This window comes from Chiloscyllium plagiosum, unplaced genomic scaffold (genome assembly GCF_037043375.1).
Source record: "Chiloscyllium plagiosum isolate Xiang-an unplaced genomic scaffold, Cpla_swu_hap1 HiC_scaffold_34, whole genome shotgun sequence".
NCBI classification, from domain to species: Eukaryota; Metazoa; Chordata; class Chondrichthyes; order Orectolobiformes; family Hemiscylliidae; genus Chiloscyllium; species Chiloscyllium plagiosum.
The window spans coordinates 36739284-36760805 of NW_028270172.1; positions in this window are offsets into that span (position 1 = coordinate 36739284).

Consider the following 21522-nt stretch of genomic DNA (forward strand, 5'->3'; position numbering starts at 1 on the left):
AGGATCCCTGACCTGCTGAATACAGGCCGACACTAGAACCTCTGACCTGCTGAGTACAGGCCACCACCAGAAACTCCGACCTGCTGAATACAGGCCACCACCAGGACCCCTGACCTGCTGAATACAGGCCACCACCAGAACCTCTGACCTGCTGAATACAGGCCACCACCAGAACCTCTGACCTGCTGAATACAGGCCACCACCGGAACCTCTGACCTGCTGAATACAGGCAACCACCAGAACCTCCAACCTGCTGAATACAGGCCACCACCAGAACCTCTGACCTGCTGAATACAGGCCACCACCAGGACCCCTGACCTGCTGAATACAGGCCACCACAAGAACCTCTGACCTGCTGAATACAGGCCACCACCAGAACCTCTGACCTGCTGAATACAGGCCATCACCAGGACCCCTGACCTGCTGAATACAGGCCATCACCAGGACCCCTGACCTGCTGAATACAGGCCACCACCAGAACCTCTGGTCTGCTGAATGCAGGCCACTGCCAGATCCCCTGACCTGCTGAGTACAGGCCATCACCAGGATTCCTGACCTGCTGAATACTGGCCACCACCAGAACCTCTGACCTGCTGAATACAGGCCAACACCAAGACCCCTGACCTGCTGAATACAGGCCACCAGCAGAACCTCTGACCTGCTGAATACAGGCCACAACCAGAACCTCTGACCTGCTGAATACAGGCCACCACCATGACCTCTGACCTGCTGAATACAGGCCACCTCCAGAACTTCCGACCTGCTGAATACAGGCCACCACCAGGACCCCTGACCTGCTGAATACAGGCCACCACCAGAACCTCTGACCTGCTGAATACAGGCCACCACCACAACCTCTGACCTGCTGAATACAGGCCACCACCAGGATCCCTGACCTGCTGAATACAGGCCACCACCAGTACCTCTGACCTGCTGAATACAGGCCACCACCAGGATCCCTGACCTGCTGAATACAGGCCGACACTCGAACCTCTGACCTGCTGAGTACAGGCCACCACCAGAACCTCTGACCTGCTGAATACAGGCCACCACCAGGACCCCTGACCTGCTGAATACAGGCCACCACCAGAACCTCTGATCTGCTGAATACAGGCCAATGCCAGATCCCCTGACCTGCTGAGTACAGGCCACCACCAGGATCCCTGACCTGCTGAATACAGGCCGACACTAGAACCTCTGACCTGCTGAGTACAGGCCACCACCAGAAACTCCGACCTGCTGAATACAGGCCACCACCAGGACCCCTGACCTGCTGAATACAGGCCACCACCAGAACCTCTGACCTGCTGAATACAGGCCACCACCAGAACCTCTGACCTGCTGAATACAGGCCACCACCGGAACCTCTGACCTGCTGAATACAGGCCACCACCATGACCTCTGACCTGCTGAATACAGGCCACCACCAGAACCTCTGACCTGCTCAATACAGGCCACCACGATGACCTCTGACCTGCTGAATACAGGCCACCACCAGAACCTTCGTCCTGCTGAATACAGGCCATCACCAGAACCTCTGACCTGCTGAATACAGGCCACCACCAGGACCTCCGACCTGCTGAATACAGGCCACCACCATGACCTCTGACCAGCTGAATACAAGTGACCAGCAGAACCTCTGACCTGCTGAATACAGGCCACCACCAGAACCTCTAACCTGCTGAATATAGGCCACCACCAGAACCTCTGACCTGCTGAATACAGGCCACCACCAGAACCTCTGACCTGCTGGATACAGGCCACCACCAGAACCTCTGACCTGCTGAATACAGGCCACCATTAGAAACTCCGACCTGCTGAATCCTGGCCACCACCAGAACTTCTGACCTGCTGAATACAGGCCACCACTAGATCCTCTGACCTGCTGAATACAGGCCACCACCAGAACCTCTGACCTGCTGAATACAGGCCACCATTAGAAACACTGACCTGCTGAATACAGGCCACCACCATGACCTCCGACCTGCTGAATACAGGTCACCACCAGAACTTCTGACCTACTGAATACAGGCCACCATCAGAACCTCTGACCTGCTGAATACAGGCCACCATCAGAACTTCTGACCTGCTGAGTACAGGCCACCATCAGAACCTCTGACCTGCTGAATACAGGCCACCATCAGAACCTCTGACCTGCTGAATACAGGCCACCACCAGAACTCATGACCTGCTGAATACAGGCCACCATCAGAACCTCTGACCTGCTGAATATAGGCCACCACCATGACCTCTGACCTGCTGAATACAGGCCATCATCAGAACCTCTGACCTGCTGAATTCAGGCCACCATCAGAACCTCCGACTTGCTGAATACAGGCCACCACCAGGACCCCTGACCTGCTGAATACAGGCCACCACCAGAACCTCTGACCTGCTGAATACAGGCCACCACCAGAACCTCTGACCTGCTGAATACAGGCCACCACCAGTACCTCCGACCTGCTGAATACAGGCCACCACCAGGACCCCTGTCCTGCTGAATACAGGCCATCACCAGGACCCCTGACCTGCTGAATACAGGCCACCACCAGAACCTCTGATCTGCTGAATACAGGCCACTGCCAGATCCACTGACCTGCTGAGTACAGGCCTTCACCAGGATCCCTGACCTGCTGAATACAGGCCACCAACAGAACCTCTGACCTGCTGAATACAGGCCACCACCAGGACCACTGACCTGCTGAATACAGGCCCCCACCAGAACCTCTGACCTGCTGAATACAGGCCACCACCATGACCTCTGACCTGCTGAATACAGGCCATCACCAGGATCCCTGACCTGCTGAATACAGGCCACCATCAGAACCTCTGACCTGCTGAATACAGGCCACCACCAGAAACTCCAACCTGCTGAATACAGGCCACCACCAGGACCCCTGACCTGCTGAATACAGGCCATCACCAGGACCCCTGACCTGCTGAATACAGGCCACCACCAGAACCTCTGGTCTGCTGAATGCAGGCCACTGCCAGATCCCCTGACCTGCTGAGTACAGGCCATCACCAGGATTCCTGACCTGCTGAATACTGGCCACCACTAGAACCTCTGACCTGCTGAATACAGGCCAACACCAAGACCCCTGACCTGCTGAATACAGGCCACCAGCAGAACCTCTGACCTGCTGAATACAGGCCACCACCAGAACCTCTGACCTGCTGAATACAGGCCACCACCAGAACCTCTGACCTGCTGAACACAGGCCACCTCCAGAACTTCCGACCTGCTGAATACAGGCCACCACCAGGACCCCTGACCTGTTGAATACAGGCCACCACCAGAACCTCTGACCTGCTGAATACAGGCCACCACCACAACCTCTGACCTGCTGAATACAGGCCACCACCAGGATCCCTGACCTGCTGAATACAGACCACCACCAGTACCTCTGACCTGCTGAATACAGGCCACCACCAGGATCCCTGACCTGCTGAATACAGGCCGACACTAGAACCTCTGACCTGCTGAGTACAGGCCACCACCAGAACCTCCGACCTGCTGAATACAGGCCACCACCAGGACCCCTGACCTGCTGAATACAGGCCACCACGAGAACCTCTGATCTGCTGAATACAGGCCAATGCCAGATCCCCTGACCTGCTGAGTACAGGCCACCACCAGGATCCCTGACCTGCTGAATACAGGCCGACACTAGAACCTCTGACCTGCTGAGTACAGGCCACCACCAGAAACTCCGACCTGCTGAATACAGGCCACCACCAGGACCCCTGACCTGCTGAATACAGGCCACCACCAGAACCTCTGACCTGCTGAATACAGGCCACCACCAGAACCTCTGACCTGCTGAATACAGGCCACCACCGGAACCTCTGACCTGCTGAATACAGGCAACCACCAGAACCTCCAACCTGCTGAATACAGGCCACCACCAGAACCTCTGACCTGCTGAATACAGGCCACCACCAGGACCCCTGACCTGCTGAATACAGGCCATCACCAGAACCTCTGATCTGCTGAATACAGGCCACTGCCAGATCCCCTGACCTGCTGAGTACAGGCCATCACCAGGATCCCTGACCTGCTGAATACAGGCCACCACCAGAACCTCTGACCTGCTGAATACAGGCCACCACCAGGACCCCTGACCTGCTGAATACAGGCCACCACCAGAACCTCTGACCTGCTGAATACAGGCCACCACCAGAACCTCTGACCTGCTGAATACAGGCCACCACCATGACCTCTGACCTGCTGAATACAGGCCACCTCCAGAACTTCCGAGCTGCTGAATACAGGCCACCACCAGGACCCCTGACCTGCTGAATACAGGCCATCACCAGAACCTCTGACCTGCCGAATACAGGCCACCACCAGAACCTCTGACCTGCTGAATACAGGCCACCACCAGGATCCCTGACCTGCTGAATACAGGCCACTACCAGAACCTCTGACCTGCTGAATACAGGCCACCACCAGGATCCCTGACCTGCTGAATACAGGCTGACACTAGAACCTCTGACCTGCTGAGTACAGGCCACCACCAGAACCTCTGACCTGCTGAATCCAGGCCACCACCAGAACCTCTGACCTGCTGAATACAGGCCACCACCAGAACCTCCAACCTGCTGAATACAGGCCACCACCAGGACCTCTGACCTGCTGAATACAGGCCATCACCAGGACCCCTGACCTACTGAATACAGGCAACCACCAGAACCTCTGATCTGCTGAATACAGGCCACTGCCAGATCCCCTGACCTGCTGAGTACGCCATCACCGGGATCCCTGACCTGCTGAATACAGGCCACCACCAGAACCTCTGACCTGCTGAATACAAGCCACCACCAGGACCCCTTACCTGCTGAATACAGGCCACCACCAGAACCTCTGACCTGCTGAATACAGGCCACCACCAGAACCTCTGACCTGCTGAATACAGGCCACCAACAGGATCCCTGACCTGCTGAATACAGGCCACTACCAGAACCTCTGACCTGCTGAATACAGGCCACCACCAGGATCCCTGACCTTATGAATACAGGCCGACACTAGAACCTCTGACCTGCTGAATAAAGGCCACCACCAGAACCTCTGACCTGCTGAATACAGGCCACCACCAGAACCTCTGACCTGCTGAATACAGGCCATCACCAGAACCTCCAACCTGCTGAATACAGGCCACCACCAGAACCCCTGACCTGCTGAAAAAAGGCCATCACCAGGACCCCTGACCTGCTGAATACAGGCCACCACCAGTAGCTCTGATCTGCTGAATACAGGCCACTGCCAGATCTTCTGACCTGCTGAATACAGGCCACCACCAGGACCCCTGACCTGCTGAATACAGGCCACCACCAGAACCTCTGATCTGCTGAATACAGGCCACCACCAGAAACTCTGACCTGCTGAATACAGGCCATCACCAGGACCCCTGACCTGCTGAATACAGGCCACCACCAGAACCTCTGATCTGCTGAATCCAGGCCACTGCCAGATCCCCTGACCTGCTGAGTACAGGCCACCACCAGAACCTCTGACCTGCTGAATACAGGCCACCACCAGAACCTCTGATCTGCTGAATCCAGGCCACTGCCAGATCCCCTGACCTGCGGAATACAGGCCACCACCAGAACCTCTGACCTGCTGAATACAGGGCACCACCAGGACCCCTAGCCTGCTGAATACAGGCCACCACCAGAACCTCTGACCTGCTGAATACAGGCCACCATCAGAACCTCTGACCTGCTGAATACAGGCCACCACCATGACCTCTGACCTGCTGAATACAGGCCACCTCCAGAACTTCCGACTTGTTGAATACAGGCCACCACCAGGACCCCTGACCTGCTGAATACAGGCCACCACCAGAACCTCTGACCTGCTGAATACAGGCCACCACCAGAACCTCTTACCTGCTGAATACAGGCCACCACCAGGATCCCTGACCTGCTGAATACAGGCCGACATAAGAACCTCTGACCTGCTGAGTACAGGCCACCACCAGATCCTCCGACCTGCTGAATACAGGCCACCACCAGAACCTCTGACCTGCTGAATACAGGCCACCACCAGAACCTCTGACCTGCTGAATACAGGCCACCACCATGACCTCTGACCTGCTGAATACAGGCCACCTCCAGAACTTCCGAGCTGCTGAATACAGGCCACCACCAGGACCCCTGACCTGCTGAATACAGGCCACCACCAGAACCTCTGACCTGCCGAATACAGGCCACCACCACAACCTCTGACCTGCTGAATACAGGCCACCACCAGGATCCCTGACCTGCTGAATACAGGCCACTACCAGAACCTCTGACCTGCTGACTACAGGCCACCACCAGGATCCCTGACCTGCTGAATACAGGCTGACACTAGAACCTCTGACCTGCTGAGTACAGGCCACCACCAGAACCTCTGATCTGCTGAATACAGGCCACTGCCAGATCCCCTGACCTGCTGAGTACAGGCCACCACCAGGATCCCTGACCTGCTGAATACAGGCCATCACCAGGACCCATGACCTGCTGAATACAGGCCACCACCAGAACCTCTGATCTGCTGAATACAGGCCACTGCCAGATCCCCTGACCTGCTGAGTACAGGCCATCACCAGGATCCCTGACCTGCTGAAGACAGGCCACCACCAGAACCTCTTACCTGCTGAATACAGGCCACCACCAGGACCCCTGACCTGCTGAATACAGGCCACCACCAGAACCTCTGACCTGCTGAATACAGGCCACTACCAGAACCTCTGACCTGCTGAATACAGGCCACCACCAGGATCCCTGACCTTATGAATACAGGCCGACACTAGAACCTCTGACCTGCTGAATACAGGCCACCACCAGAACCTCTGACCTGCTGAATGCAGGCCACCACCAGAACCTCTGACCTGCTGAATACAGGCAACCACCAGAACCTCTGACCTGCTGAATACAGGCCACCACCAGAACCTCCAACCTGCAGAATACAGGCCACCACCAGGATCCCTGACCTGCTGAATACAGGCCATCACCAGGACCCATGACCTGCTGAATACAGGCCACCACCAGAACCTCTGATCTGCTGAATACAGGCCACTGCCAGATCCCCTGACCTGCTGAGTACAGGCCATCACCAGGATCCCTGACCTGCTGAATACAGGCCACCACCAGAACCTCTGACCTGCTGAATACAGGCCACCACCAGGACCCCTGACCTGCTGAATACGGGCCTCCACCAGAACCTCTGACCTGCTGAATACAGGCCACTACCAGAACCTCTGACCTGCTGAATACAGGCCACCACCAGGATCCCTGACCTTATGAATACAGGCCGACACTAGAACCTCTGACCTGCTGAATACAGGCCACCACCAGAACCTCTGACCTGCTGAATACAGGCCACCACCAGAACCTCTGACCTGCTGAATACAGGCCACCACCAGAACCTCTGACCTGCTGAATACAGGCCACCACCAGAACCTCTGACCTGCTGAATACAGGCCACCACCAGGACCCCTGACCTGCTGAATACAGGTCATCACCAGGACCCCTGACCTGCTGAATACAGGCCACCAGCAGAACCTCTGACCTGCTGAATACAGGCCACTGCCAGATTCTCTGACCTGCTGAATACAGGCCACCACCAGGACCCCTGACCTGCTGAATACAGGCAACCACCAGAACCTCTGACCTGCTGAATACAGGCCACCACCAGGACCCCTGACCTGCTGAATACAGGCCACCACCAGAACCTCTGACCTGCTGAATACAGGCCACCACCAGAACCCCTGACCTGCTGAATACAGGCCACCACCAGGACCCCTGACCTGCTGAATACAGGCCACCACCAGAACCTCTGACCTGCTGAATACAGGCCAACACCAGAACCTCTGACCTGCTGAATACAGGCCATCACCAGGACCCCTGACCTGCTGAATACAGGCCACCACAAGAACCTCTGATCTGCTGAATCCAGGCCACTGCCAGATCCCCTGACCTGCTGAGCACAGGCCACCACCAGAACCTCTGACCTGCTGAAGACAGGCCACCACCAGAACCTCTGATCTGCTGAATCCAGGCCACTGCCAGATCCCCTGACCTGCTGAATACAGGCCACCACCAGAACCTCTGACCTGCTGAATACAGGCCACCACCAGGACCCCTGACCTCCTGAACACAGGCCACCACCAGAACTTCTGACCTGCTGAATACAGGCCACCATCAGAACCTCTGACCTGCTGAATACAGGCCACCACCATGACCTCTGACCTGCTGAATACAGGCCACCTCCAGAACTTCCGACTTGCTGAATACAGGCCACCACCAGGACCCCTGACCTGCTGAATACAGGCCACCACCAGAACCTCTGACCTGCTGAATACAGGCCACCACCAGAACCTCTGACCTGCTGAATACAGGCCACCACCAAGATCCCTGACCTGCTGAATACAGGCCACCACCAGAACCTCTGACCTGCTGAATACAGGCCATCACCAGAACCTCTGACCTGCTGAATACAGGCCACCACCAGGATCCCTGACCTGCTGAATACAGGCCACCACCAGAACCTCTGACCTGCTGAATACATGCCACCACCAGGATCCCTGACCTGCTGAATACAGGCCGACACTAGAACCTCTGACCTGCTGAGTACAGGCCACCACCAGAACCTCCGACCTGCTGAATACAGGCCACCACCAGAACCTCTGACCTGCTGAATACAGGCCACCACCAGAACCTCTGATCTGCTGAATCCAGGCCACTGCCAGATCCCCTGACCTGCTGAGCACAGGCCACCACCAGAACCTCTGACCTGCTGAAGACAGGCCACCACCAGAACCTCTGATCTGCTGAATCCAGGCCACTGCCAGATCCCCTGACCTGCTGAATACAGGCCACCACCAGGACCCCTGACCTCCAGAATACAGGCCACCACCAGAACTTCTGACCTGCTGAATACAGGCCATCACCAGGACCCATGACCTGCTGAATACAGGCCACCACCAGAACCTCTGACCTGCTGAATACAGGCCACCACCAGGGCCCCTGACCTGCTGAATACAGGCCACCACCAGAACCTCTGACCTGCTGAATACAGGCCACTACCAGAACCTCTGACCTGCTGAATACAGGCCACCACCAGGATCCCTGACCTTATGAATACAGGCCGACACTAGAACCTCTGACCTGCTGAATACAGGCCACCACCAGAACCTCTGACCTGCTGAATACAGGCCACCACCAGAACCTCTGACCTGCTGAATACAGGCAACCACCAGAACCTCTGACCTGCTGAATACAGGCCACCACCAGAACCTCCAACCTGCAGAATACAGGTCACCACCAGGATCCCTGACCTGCTGAATACAGGCCATCACCAGGACCCATGACCTGCTGAATACAGGCCACCACCAGAACCTCTGATCTGCTAAATACAGGCCACTGCCAGATCCCCTGACCTGCTGAGTACAGGCCATCACCAGGATCCCTGACCTGCTGAATACAGGCCACCACCAGAACCTCTGACCTGCTGAATACAGGCCACCACCAGGACCCCTGACCTGCTGAATACGGGCCACCACCAGAACCTCTGACCTGCTGAATACAGGCCACTACCAGAACCTCTGACCTGCTGAATACAGGCCACCACCAGTATCCCTGACCTTATGAATACAGGCCGACACTAGAACCTCTGACCTGCTGAATACAGGCCACCACCAGAACCTCTGACCTGCTGAATACAGGCCACCACCAGAACCTCTGATCTGCTGAATCCAGGCCACTGCCAGATCCCCTGACCTGCTGAGTACAGGCCACCACCAGAACCTCTGACCTGCTGAATACAGGCCACCACCAGAACCTCTGATCTGCTGAATCCAGGCCACTGCCAGATCCCCTGACCTGCGGAATACAGGCCACCACCAGAACCTCTGACCTGCTGAATACAGGCCACCACCAGGACCCCTAGCCTGCTGAATACAGGCCACCACCAGAACCTCTGACCTGCTGAATACAGGCCACCATCAGAACCTCTGACCTGCTGAATACAGGCCACCACCATGACCTCTGACCTGCTGAATACAGGCCACCTCCAGAACTTCCGACTTGCTGAATACAGGCCACCACCAGGACCCCTGACCTGCTGAATACAGGCCACCACCAGAACCTCTGACCTGCTGAATACAGGCCACCACCAGAACCTCTGACCTGCTGAATACAGGCCACCACCAGGATCCCTGACCTTATGAATACAGGCCGACACTAGAACCTCTGACCTGCTGAGTACAGGCCACCACCAGATCCTCCGACCTGCTGAATACAGGCCACCAGCAGAACCTCTGACCTGCTGAATACAGGCCACCACCAGAACCTCTGACCTGCTGAATACAGGCCACCACCAGAACCTCCAACCTGCAGAATACAGGCCACCACCAGGATCCCTGACCTGCTGAATACAGGCCATCACCAGGACCCATGACCTGCTGAATACAGGCCACCACCAGAACCTCTGATCTGCTGAATACAGGCCACTGCCAGATCCCCTGACCTGCTGAGTACAGGCCATCACCAGGATCCCTGACCTGCTGAAGACAGGCCACCACCAGAACCTCTTACCTGCTGAATACAGGCCACCACCAGGACCCCTGACCTGCTGAATACAGGCCACCACCAGAACCTCTGACCTGCTGAATACAGGCCACCACCAGGGCCCCTGACCTGCTGAATACAGGCCACCACCAGAACCTCTGACCTGCTGAATACAGGCCACTACCAGAACCTCTGACCTGCTGAATACAGGCCACCACCAGGATCCCTGACCTTATGAATACAGGCCGACACTAGAACCTCTGACCTGCTGAATACAGGCCACCACCAGAACCTCTGACCTGCTGAATACAGGCCACCACCAGAACCTCTGACCTGCTGAATACAGGCAACCACCAGAACCTCTGACCTGCTGAATACAGGCCACCACCAGAACCTCCAACCTGCAGAATACAGGTCACCACCAGGATCCCTGACCTGCTGAATACAGGCCATCACCAGGACCCATGACCTGCTGAATACAGGCCACCACCAGAACCTCTGATCTGCTAAATACAGGCCACTGCCAGATCCCCTGACCTGCTGAGTACAGGCCATCACCAGGATCCCTGACCTGCTGAATACAGGCCACCACCAGAACCTCTGACCTGCTGAATACAGGCCACCACCAGGACCCCTGACCTGCTGAATACGGGCCACCACCAGAACCTCTGACCTGCTGAATACAGGCCACTACCAGAACCTCTGACCTGCTGAATACAGGCCACCACCAGTATCCCTGACCTTATGAATACAGGCCGACACTAGAACCTCTGACCTGCTGAATACAGGCCACCACCAGAACCTCTGACCTGCTGAATACAGGCCACCACCAGAACCTCTGATCTGCTGAATCCAGGCCACTGCCAGATCCCCTGACCTGCTGAGTACAGGCCACCACCAGAACCTCTGACCTGCTGAATACAGGCCACCACCAGAACCTCTGATCTGCTGAATCCAGGCCACTGCCAGATCCCCTGACCTGCGGAATACAGGCCACCACCAGAACCTCTGACCTGCTGAATACAGGCCACCACCAGGACCCCTAGCCTGCTGAATACAGGCCACCACCAGAACCTCTGACCTGCTGAATACAGGCCACCATCAGAACCTCTGACCTGCTGAATACAGGCCACCACCATGACCTCTGACCTGCTGAATACAGGCCACCTCCAGAACTTCCGACTTGCTGAATACAGGCCACCACCAGGACCCCTGACCTGCTGAATACAGGCCACCACCAGAACCTCTGACCTGCTGAATACAGGCCACCACCAGAACCTCTGACCTGCTGAATACAGGCCACCACCAGGATCCCTGACCTTATGAATACAGGCCGACACTAGAACCTCTGACCTGCTGAGTACAGGCCACCACCAGATCCTCCGACCTGCTGAATACAGGCCACCAGCAGAACCTCTGACCTGCTGAATACAGGCCACCACCAGAACCTCTGACCTGCTGAATACAGGCCACCACCAGAACCTCCAACCTGCAGAATACAGGCCACCACCAGGATCCCTGACCTGCTGAATACAGGCCATCACCAGGACCCATGACCTGCTGAATACAGGCCACCACCAGAACCTCTGATCTGCTGAATACAGGCCACTGCCAGATCCCCTGACCTGCTGAGTACAGGCCATCACCAGGATCCCTGACCTGCTGAAGACAGGCCACCACCAGAACCTCTTACCTGCTGAATACAGGCCACCACCAGGACCCCTGACCTGCTGAATACAGGCCACCACCAGAACCTCTGACCTGCTGAATACAGGCCACTACCAGAACCTCTGACCTGCTGAATACAGGCCACCACCAGGATCCCTGACCTTATGAATACAGGCCGACACTAGAACCTCTGACCTGCTGAATACAGGCCACCACCAGAACCTCTGACCTGCTGAATACAGGCCACCACCAGAACCTCTGACCTGCTGAATACAGGCAACCACCAGAACCTCTGACCTGCTGAATACAGGCCACCACCAGAACCTCCAACCTGCAGAATACAGGCCACCACCAGGATCCCTGACCTGCTGAATACAGGCCATCACCAGGACCCATGACCTGCTGAATACAGGCCACCACCAGAACCTCTGATCTGCTGAATACAGGCCACTGCCAGATCCCCTGACCTGCTGAGTACAGGCCATCACCAGGATCCCTGACCTGCTGAATACAGGCCACCACCAGAACCTCTGACCTGCTGAATACAGGCCACCACCAGGACCCCTGACCTGCTGAATACGGGCCTCCACCAGAACCTCTGACCTGCTGAATACAGGCCACTACCAGAACCTCTGACCTGCTGAATACAGGCCACCACCAGGATCCCTGACCTTATGAATACAGGCCGACACTAGAACCTCTGACCTGCTGAATACAGGCCACCACCAGAACCTCTGACCTGCTGAATACAGGCCACCACCAGAACCTCTGACCTGCTGAATACAGGCCACCACCAGAACCTCTGACCTGCTGAATACAGGCCACCACCAGGACCCCTGACCTGCTGAATACAGGTCATCACCAGGACCCCTGACCTGCTGAATACAGGCCACCAGCAGAACCTCTGACCTGCTGAATACAGGCCACTGCCAGATTCTCTGACCTGCTGAATACAGGCCACCACCAGGACCCCTGACCTGCTGAATACAGGCCACCACCAGAACCTCTGACCTGCTGAATACAGGCCACCACCAGGACCCCTGACCTGCTGAATACAGGCCACCACCAGAACCTCTGACCTGCTGAATACAGGCCACCACCAGATTCTCTGACCTGCTGAATACAGGCCACCACCAGGACCCCTGACCTGCTGAATACAGGCCACCACCAGAACCTCTGACCTGCTGAATACAGGCCAACACCAGAACCTCTGACCTGCTGAATACAGGCCATCACCAGGACCCCTGACCTGCTGAATACAGGCCACCACAAGAACCTCTGATCTGCTGAATCCAGGCCACTGCCAGATCCCCTGACCTGCTGAGCACAGGCCACCACCAGAACCTCTGACCTGCTGAAGACAGGCCACCACCAGAACCTCTGATCTGCTGAATCCAGGCCACTGCCAGATCCCCTGACCTGCTGAATACAGGCCACCACCAGAACCTCTGACCTGCTGAATACAGGCCACCACCAGGACCCCTGACCTCCTGAATACAGGCCACCACCAGAACTTCTGACCTGCTGAATACAGGCCACCATCAGAACCTCTGACCTGCTGAATACAGGCCACCACCATGACCTCTGACCTGCTGAATACAGGCCACCTCCAGAACTTCCGACTTGCTGAATACAGGCCACCACCAGGACCCCTGACCTGCTGAATACAGGCCACCACCAGAACCTCTGACCTGCTGAATACAGGCCACCACCAGAACCTCTGACCTGCTGAATACAGGCCACCACCAAGATCCCTGACCTGCTGAATACAGGCCACCACCAGAACCTCTGACCTGCTGAATACAGGCCATCACCAGAACCTCTGACCTGCTGAATACAGGCCACCACCAGGATCCCTGACCTGCTGAATACAGGCCACCACCAGAACCTCTGACCTGCTGAATACATGCCACCACCAGGATCCCTGACCTGCTGAATACAGGCCGACACTAGAACCTCTGACCTGCTGAGTACAGGCCACCACCAGAACCTCCGACCTGCTGAATACAGGCCACCACCAGAACCTCTGACCTGCTGAATACAGGCCACCACCAGAACCTCTGATCTGCTGAATCCAGGCCACTGCCAGATCCCCTGACCTGCTGAGCACAGGCCACCACCAGAACCTCTGACCTGCTGAAGACAGGCCACCACCAGAACCTCTGATCTGCTGAATCCAGGCCACTGCCAGATCCCCTGACCTGCTGAATACAGGCCACCACCAGAACCTCTGACCTGCTGAATACAGGCCACCACCAGGACCCCTGACCTCCAGAATACAGGCCACCACCAGAACTTCTGACCTGCTGAATACAGGCCACCATCAGAACCTCTGACCTGCTGAATACAGGCCACCACCATGACCTCTGACCTGCTGAATACAGGCCACCTCCAGAACTTCCGACTTGTTGAATACAGGCCACCACCAGGACCCCTGACCTGCTGAATACAGGCCACCAGCAGAACCTCTGACCTGCTGAATACAGGCCACCACCAGAACCTCTGACCTGCTGAATACAGGCCACCACCAGAACCTCCAACCTGCAGAATACAGGCCACCACCAGGATCCCTGACCTGCTGAATACAGGCCATCACCAGGACCCATGACCTGCTGAATACAGGCCACCACCAGAACCTCTGATCTGCTGAATACAGGCCACTGCCAGATCCCCTGACCTGCTGAGTACAGGCCATCACCAGGATCCCTGACCTGCTGAATACAGGCCACCACCAGAACCTCTGACCTGCTGAATACAGGCCACCACCAGGGCCCCTGACCTGCTGAATACAGGCCACCACCAGAACCTCTGACCTGCTGAATACAGGCCACTACCAGAACCTCTGACCTGCTGAATACAGGCCACCACCAGGATCCCTGACCTTATGAATACAGGCCGACACTAGAACCTCTGACCTGCTGAATACAGGCCACCACCAGAACCTCTGACCTGCTGAATACAGGCCACCACCAGAACCTCTGACCTGCTGAATACAGGCAACCACCAGAACCTCTGACCTGCTGAATACAGGCCACCACCAGAACCTCCAACCTGCAGAATACAGGTCACCACCAGGATCCCTGACCTGCTGAATACAGGCCATCACCAGGACCCATGACCTGCTGAATACAGGCCACCACCAGAACCTCTGATCTGCTAAATACAGGCCACTGCCTGATCCCCTGACCTGCTGAGTACAGGCCATCACCAGGATCCCTGACCTGCTGAATACAGGCCACCACCAGGACCCCTGACCTGCTGAATACGGGCCACCACCAGAACCTCTGACCTGCTGAATACAGGCCACTACCAGAACCTCTGACCTGCTGAATACAGGCCACCACCAGGATCCCTGACCTTATGAATACAGGCCGACACTAGAACCTCTGACCTGCTGAGTACAGGCCACCACCAGAACCTCCGACCTGCTGAATACAGGCCACCACCAGAACCTCTGACCTGCTGAATACAGGCCACCACCAGAACCTCTGATCTGCTGAATCCAGGCCACTGCCAGATCCCCTGACCTGCTGAGCACAGGCCACCACCAGAACCTCTGACCTGCTGAAGACAGGCCACCACCAGAACCTCTGATCTGCTGAATCCAGGCCACTGCCAGATCCCCTGACCTGCTGAATACAGGCCACCACCAGAACCTCTGACCTGCTGAATACAGGCCACCACCAGGACCCCTGACCTCCAGAATACAGGCCACCACCAGAACTTCTGACCTGCTGAATACAGGCCACCATCAGAACCTCTGACCTGCTGAATACAGGCCACCACCATGACCTCTGACCTGCTGAATACAGGCCACCTCCAGAACTTCCGACTTGCTGAATACAGGCCACCACCAGGACCCCTGACCTGCTGATTACAGGCCACCACCAGAACATCTGACCTGCTGAATACAGGCCACCACCAGAACCTCTGACCTGCTGAATACAGGCCACCACCAAGATCCCTGACCTGCTGAATACAGGCCACCACCAGAACCTCTGACCTGCTGAATACAGGCCACCACCAGAACCTCTGACCTGCTGAATACAGGCCACCACCAGGATCCCTGACCTGCTGAATACAGGCCACCACCAGAACCTCTGACCTGCTGAATACAGGCCGACACTAGAACCTCTGACCTGCTGAGTACAGGCCACCACCAGAACCTCCGACCTGCTGAATACAGGCCACCACCAGAACCTCTGACCTGCTGAATACAGGCCACCACCAGAACCTCCAACCTGCAGAATACAGGCCACCACCAGGATCCCTGACCTGCTGAATACAGGCCATCACCAGGACCCATGACCTGCTGAATACAGGCCACCACCAGAACCTCTGATCTGCTGAATACAGGCCACTGCCACATCCCCTGACCTGCTGAGTACAGGCCATCACCAGGATCCCTGACCTGCTGAATACAGGCCACCACCAGAACCTCTGACCGGCTGAACACAGGCCACCACCAGGACCCCTGACCTGCTGAATCCAGGCCACCACCAGAACCTCTGACCTGCTGAATACAGGCCACCACAAGAACCTCTGACCTGCTGAATACAGGCCACCACCATGACCTCTGACCTGCTGAACACAGGCCACCTCCAGACCTTCCGACCTGCTGAATACAGGCCACCACCAGGACCCCTGACCTGCTGAATACAGGCCAGTACCAGAACCTCTGGCCTGCTGAATACAGGCCACCACCACAACCTCTGACCTGCTGAATACAGGCCACCACCAGGATCCCTGACCTGCTGAATACAGGCCACTACCAGAACCTCTGACCTGCTGAATACAGGCCACCACCAGGATCCCTGACCTGCTGAATACAGGCCGACACTAGAACCTCTGACCTGCTGTATACAGGCCACCACCAGAGCCTCCGACCTGCTGAATACAGGCTACCACCAGGACCCCTGACCTGCAGAATACAGGCCACCAGCAGAACCTCTGACCTGCTGTATACAGGCCACCATCAGAACCTCTGACCTGCTGAATACAGGCCACCATCAGAACCTCTGACCTGCTGAATACAGTCCACCACCATGACCTCTGACCTGCTGAATACAGGCCACCACCAGAACCTCTGACCTGCTGAATGCAGGCCACCACCATGACCTCTGACCTGCTGAATACAGGCCACCACCTGAACCTCTGACCTGCTGAATACAGGCCAACGTCAGAACCTCTGACCTGCTGAATACAGGCCACCATCATAACCTCTGACCTGCTGAATACAGGCCACCACTATGACCTCTGACCTGCTGAATACAGGCCACCACAAGAACCTCTGACCTGCTGAATACAGGCCACCATCAGAACCTCTGACCTGCTGAATACAGGCCACCACCATGCCCTCTGACCTGCTGAATACAGGCCACCACCAGAACCTCCGACCTGCTGAATACAGTCCGACACTAGAACCTATGACCTGCTGAGTACAGGCCACCACCAGAACCTCCGACCTGCTGAATACAGGCCACCACCAGGACCCCTGACCTGCTGAATACAGGCCACCACCACGACCCCTGACCTGCTGAATACAGGCCACTACCAGGACCCCTGACCTGCAGAATACAGGCCACCACCAGAACCTCTGACCTGCTGAATACAGGCCACCACCAGAACTTCTGACCTGCTGAATACAGGCCACCACCAGAACCTCCAACCTGCTGAATACAGGCCACCACCAGGACCCCTGACCTGCTGAAAACAGGCCATCACCTGGACCCCTGACCTGCCGAATACAGGCCACCACCAGAACCTCAGATCTGCTGAATACAGGCCACTGCCAGATCCCCTGACCTGCTGAGTACAGGCCATCAGCAGGATCCCTGACCTGCTGAATACAGGCCACCAACCGAACCTCTGACCTGCTGAATACAGGCCAACACCAGGACCCCTGACCTGCTGAATACAGGCCACCACCAGAACCTCTGACCTGCTGAATACAGGCCACCACCAGAACCTCTAACCTGCTGAATACAGGCCATCACCAGGACCCCTGACCTGCTGAATACAGGCCACCACCAGAACCTCTGATCTGCTGAATCCAGGCCACTGCCAGATCCCCGGACCTGCTGAGTACAGGCCACCAACAGAACCTCTGACCTGCTGAATACAGGCCACCTCCAGAACTTCCGACCTGCTGAATACAGGCCACCACTAGGACCCCTGACCTGCTGAATACAGGCCACCACCAGAACCTCTGACCTGCTGAATACAGGCCACCACCAGAACCTCTGACCTGCTGAATACAGGCCACCTCCAGAACTTCCGACCTGCTGAATACAGGCCACCACTAGGACCCCTGACCTGCTGAATACAGGCCACCACCAGAACCTCTGACCTGCTGAAGACAGGCCACCACCAGAACCTCTGACCTGCTGAATACAGGCCACCACCAGCATCCCTGACCTGCTGAATACAGGCCTCCACCAGAACCTCTGACCTGCTGAATACAGGCCACCACCAGGATCCCTGACCTGCTGAATATAGGCCGACACTTGAAACTCCTACCTGCTGAATACAGGCCACCAACCAGAACCTCTGACCTGCTGAATACAGGCCACTACCAGAACCTCTGACCTGCTGAATACAGGCCACCACCAGGATCCCTGACCTTATGAATACAGGCCGACACTAGAACCTCTGACCTGCTGAATAGAGGCCACCACCAGAACCTCTGACCTGCTGAATACAGGCCACCACCAGAACCTCCAACCTGCTGAATACAGGCCATCACCAGGACCCCTGACCTGCTGAATACAGGCCACCACCAGAACCTCTGACCTGCTGAATACAGGCCACTGCCAGATCCCCTGACCTGCTGAGTACAGGCCATCACCAGAACCTCTGACCTACTGAATACCGACCACCAACAGGATCCCTGACCTGCTGAATACAGGCCACCACCAGAACCTCTGACCTGCTGAATACAGGCCACCACCAGGATCCCTGACCTTATGAATACAGGCCGACACTAGAACCTCTGACCTGCTGAATACAGGCCACCACCAGAACCTCTGACCTGCTGAATAGAGGCCACCACCAGAACCTCTGACCTGCTGAATACAGGCCACCACCATGACCTCTGACCTGCTGAATACAGGCCACCACCTGAACCTCTGACCTGCTGAATACAGGCCACCATCAGAACCTCTGACCTGCTGAATACAGGCCACCACCAGAACCTCTGACCTGCTGAATACAGGCCACAACCAGAACCTCTGACCTGCTGTATACAGGCCACCATCAGAACCTCTGACCTGCTGAATACAGGCCACCACCATGACCTCTGACCTGCTGAATACAGGCCACCACCAGAACCCCCAAACTGCTGAATACAGGCCACCACCAGGACCCCTGACCTGCTGAATACAGGCCATCACCAGGACCCCTGACCTGCTGAATACAGGCCACCACCAGAACCTCTGATCTGCTGAATATAGGCCACTGCCAGATCCCCTGACCTGCTGGTTACAGGCCATCAGCAGGATCCCTGACCTGCTGAATACAGGCCACCACCAGATCCTCTGACCTGCTGAATACAGGCCACCACCAGGACCCCTGACCTGCTGAATACAGGCCACCACCAGAACCTCTGACCTGCTGAATACAGGCCACCACCAGAACCTCTGACCTGCTGAATACAGGCCACCACCAGAACCTCTGATCTGCTGAATCCAGGCCACTGCCAGATCCCCTGACCTGCTGAGTACAGGCCACCACCAGAACCTCTGACCTGCTGAATACAGGCCACCACCAGAACCTCTGATCTGCTGAATCCAGGCCACTGCCAGATCCCCTGACCTGCTGAATACAGGCCACCACCAGAACCTCTGACCTGCTGAATACAGGCCACCACCAGGAGCCCTGACCTGCTGAATACAGGCCACCACCAGAACCTCTGACCTGCTGAATACAGGCCAACGTCTGAACCTCTGACCTGCTGAATACAGGCCACCACCATGACCTCTGACCTGCTGAATACAGGCCACCTCCAGAACTTCCGACTTGCTGAATACAGGCCACCACCAGGACCCCTGACCTGCTGAATACAGGCCACCACCAGAACCTCTGACCTGCTGAATACAGGCCACCACCAGGATCCCTGACCTGCTGAATACAGGCCACAACCAGAACCTCTGACCTGCTGAATACATTCCACCACCAGGATCCCTGACCTGCGGAATACAGGCCGACACTAGAACCTCTGACCTGCTGAGTACAGGCCACCACCAGAACCTCCGACCTGCTGAATACAGGCCACCAGCAGAACCTCTGACCTGCTGAATACAGGCCACCACCAGAACCTCTGACCTGCTGAATACAGGCCACCACCAGAACCTCCAACCTGCAGAATACAGGCCACCACCAGGATCCCTCACCTGCTGAATACAGGCCATCACCAGGACCCATGACCTGCTGAATACAGGCCACCACCAGAACCTCTGATCTGCTGAATACAGGCCACTGCCAGATCCCCTGACCTGCTGAGTACAGGCCATCACCAGGAACCCTGACCTGCTGAATACAGGCCACCACCAGACCCTCTGATCTGCTGAATACAGGCCACCACCAGGACCCCTGACCTGCTGAATACAGGCCACCACCAGAACCTCTGACCTGCTGAATACAGGCCACCACCAGGATCCCTGACCTTATGAATACAGGCCGACACTAGAACCTCTGACCTGCTGAATACAGGCCACCACCAGAACCTCTGACCTGCTGAATACAGGCCACCACCAGAACCTCTGACCTGCTGAATACAGGCCACCTCCAGAACCTCTGACCTGCTGAATACAGGCCACCACCAGAACCTCTGATCTGCTGAATACAGGCCACCACCAGAAACTCCAAACTGCAGAATACAGGCCACCACCAGGATCCCTGACCTGCTGAATACAGGCCATCACCAGGACCCATGACCTGCTGAATACAGGCCACCACCAGAACCTCTGATCTGCTGAATCCAGGCCACTGCCAGATCCCCTGACCTGCTGAGTACAGGCCACCACCAGGATCCCTGACCTGCTGAATACAGGCCACCACCAGAACCTCTGACCTGCTGAATACAGGCCACCACCAGGACCCCTGACCTGCTGAATACAGGCCACCACCAGAACCTCTGACCTGCTGAATACAGGCCACTACCAGAACCTCTGACCTGCTGAATACAGGCCATCACCAGGACCCCTGACCTGCTGAATACAGGCCACCACCAGAACCTCTGATCTGCTGAATCCAGGCCACTGCCAGATCCCCTGACCTGCTGAGCACAGGCCACCACCA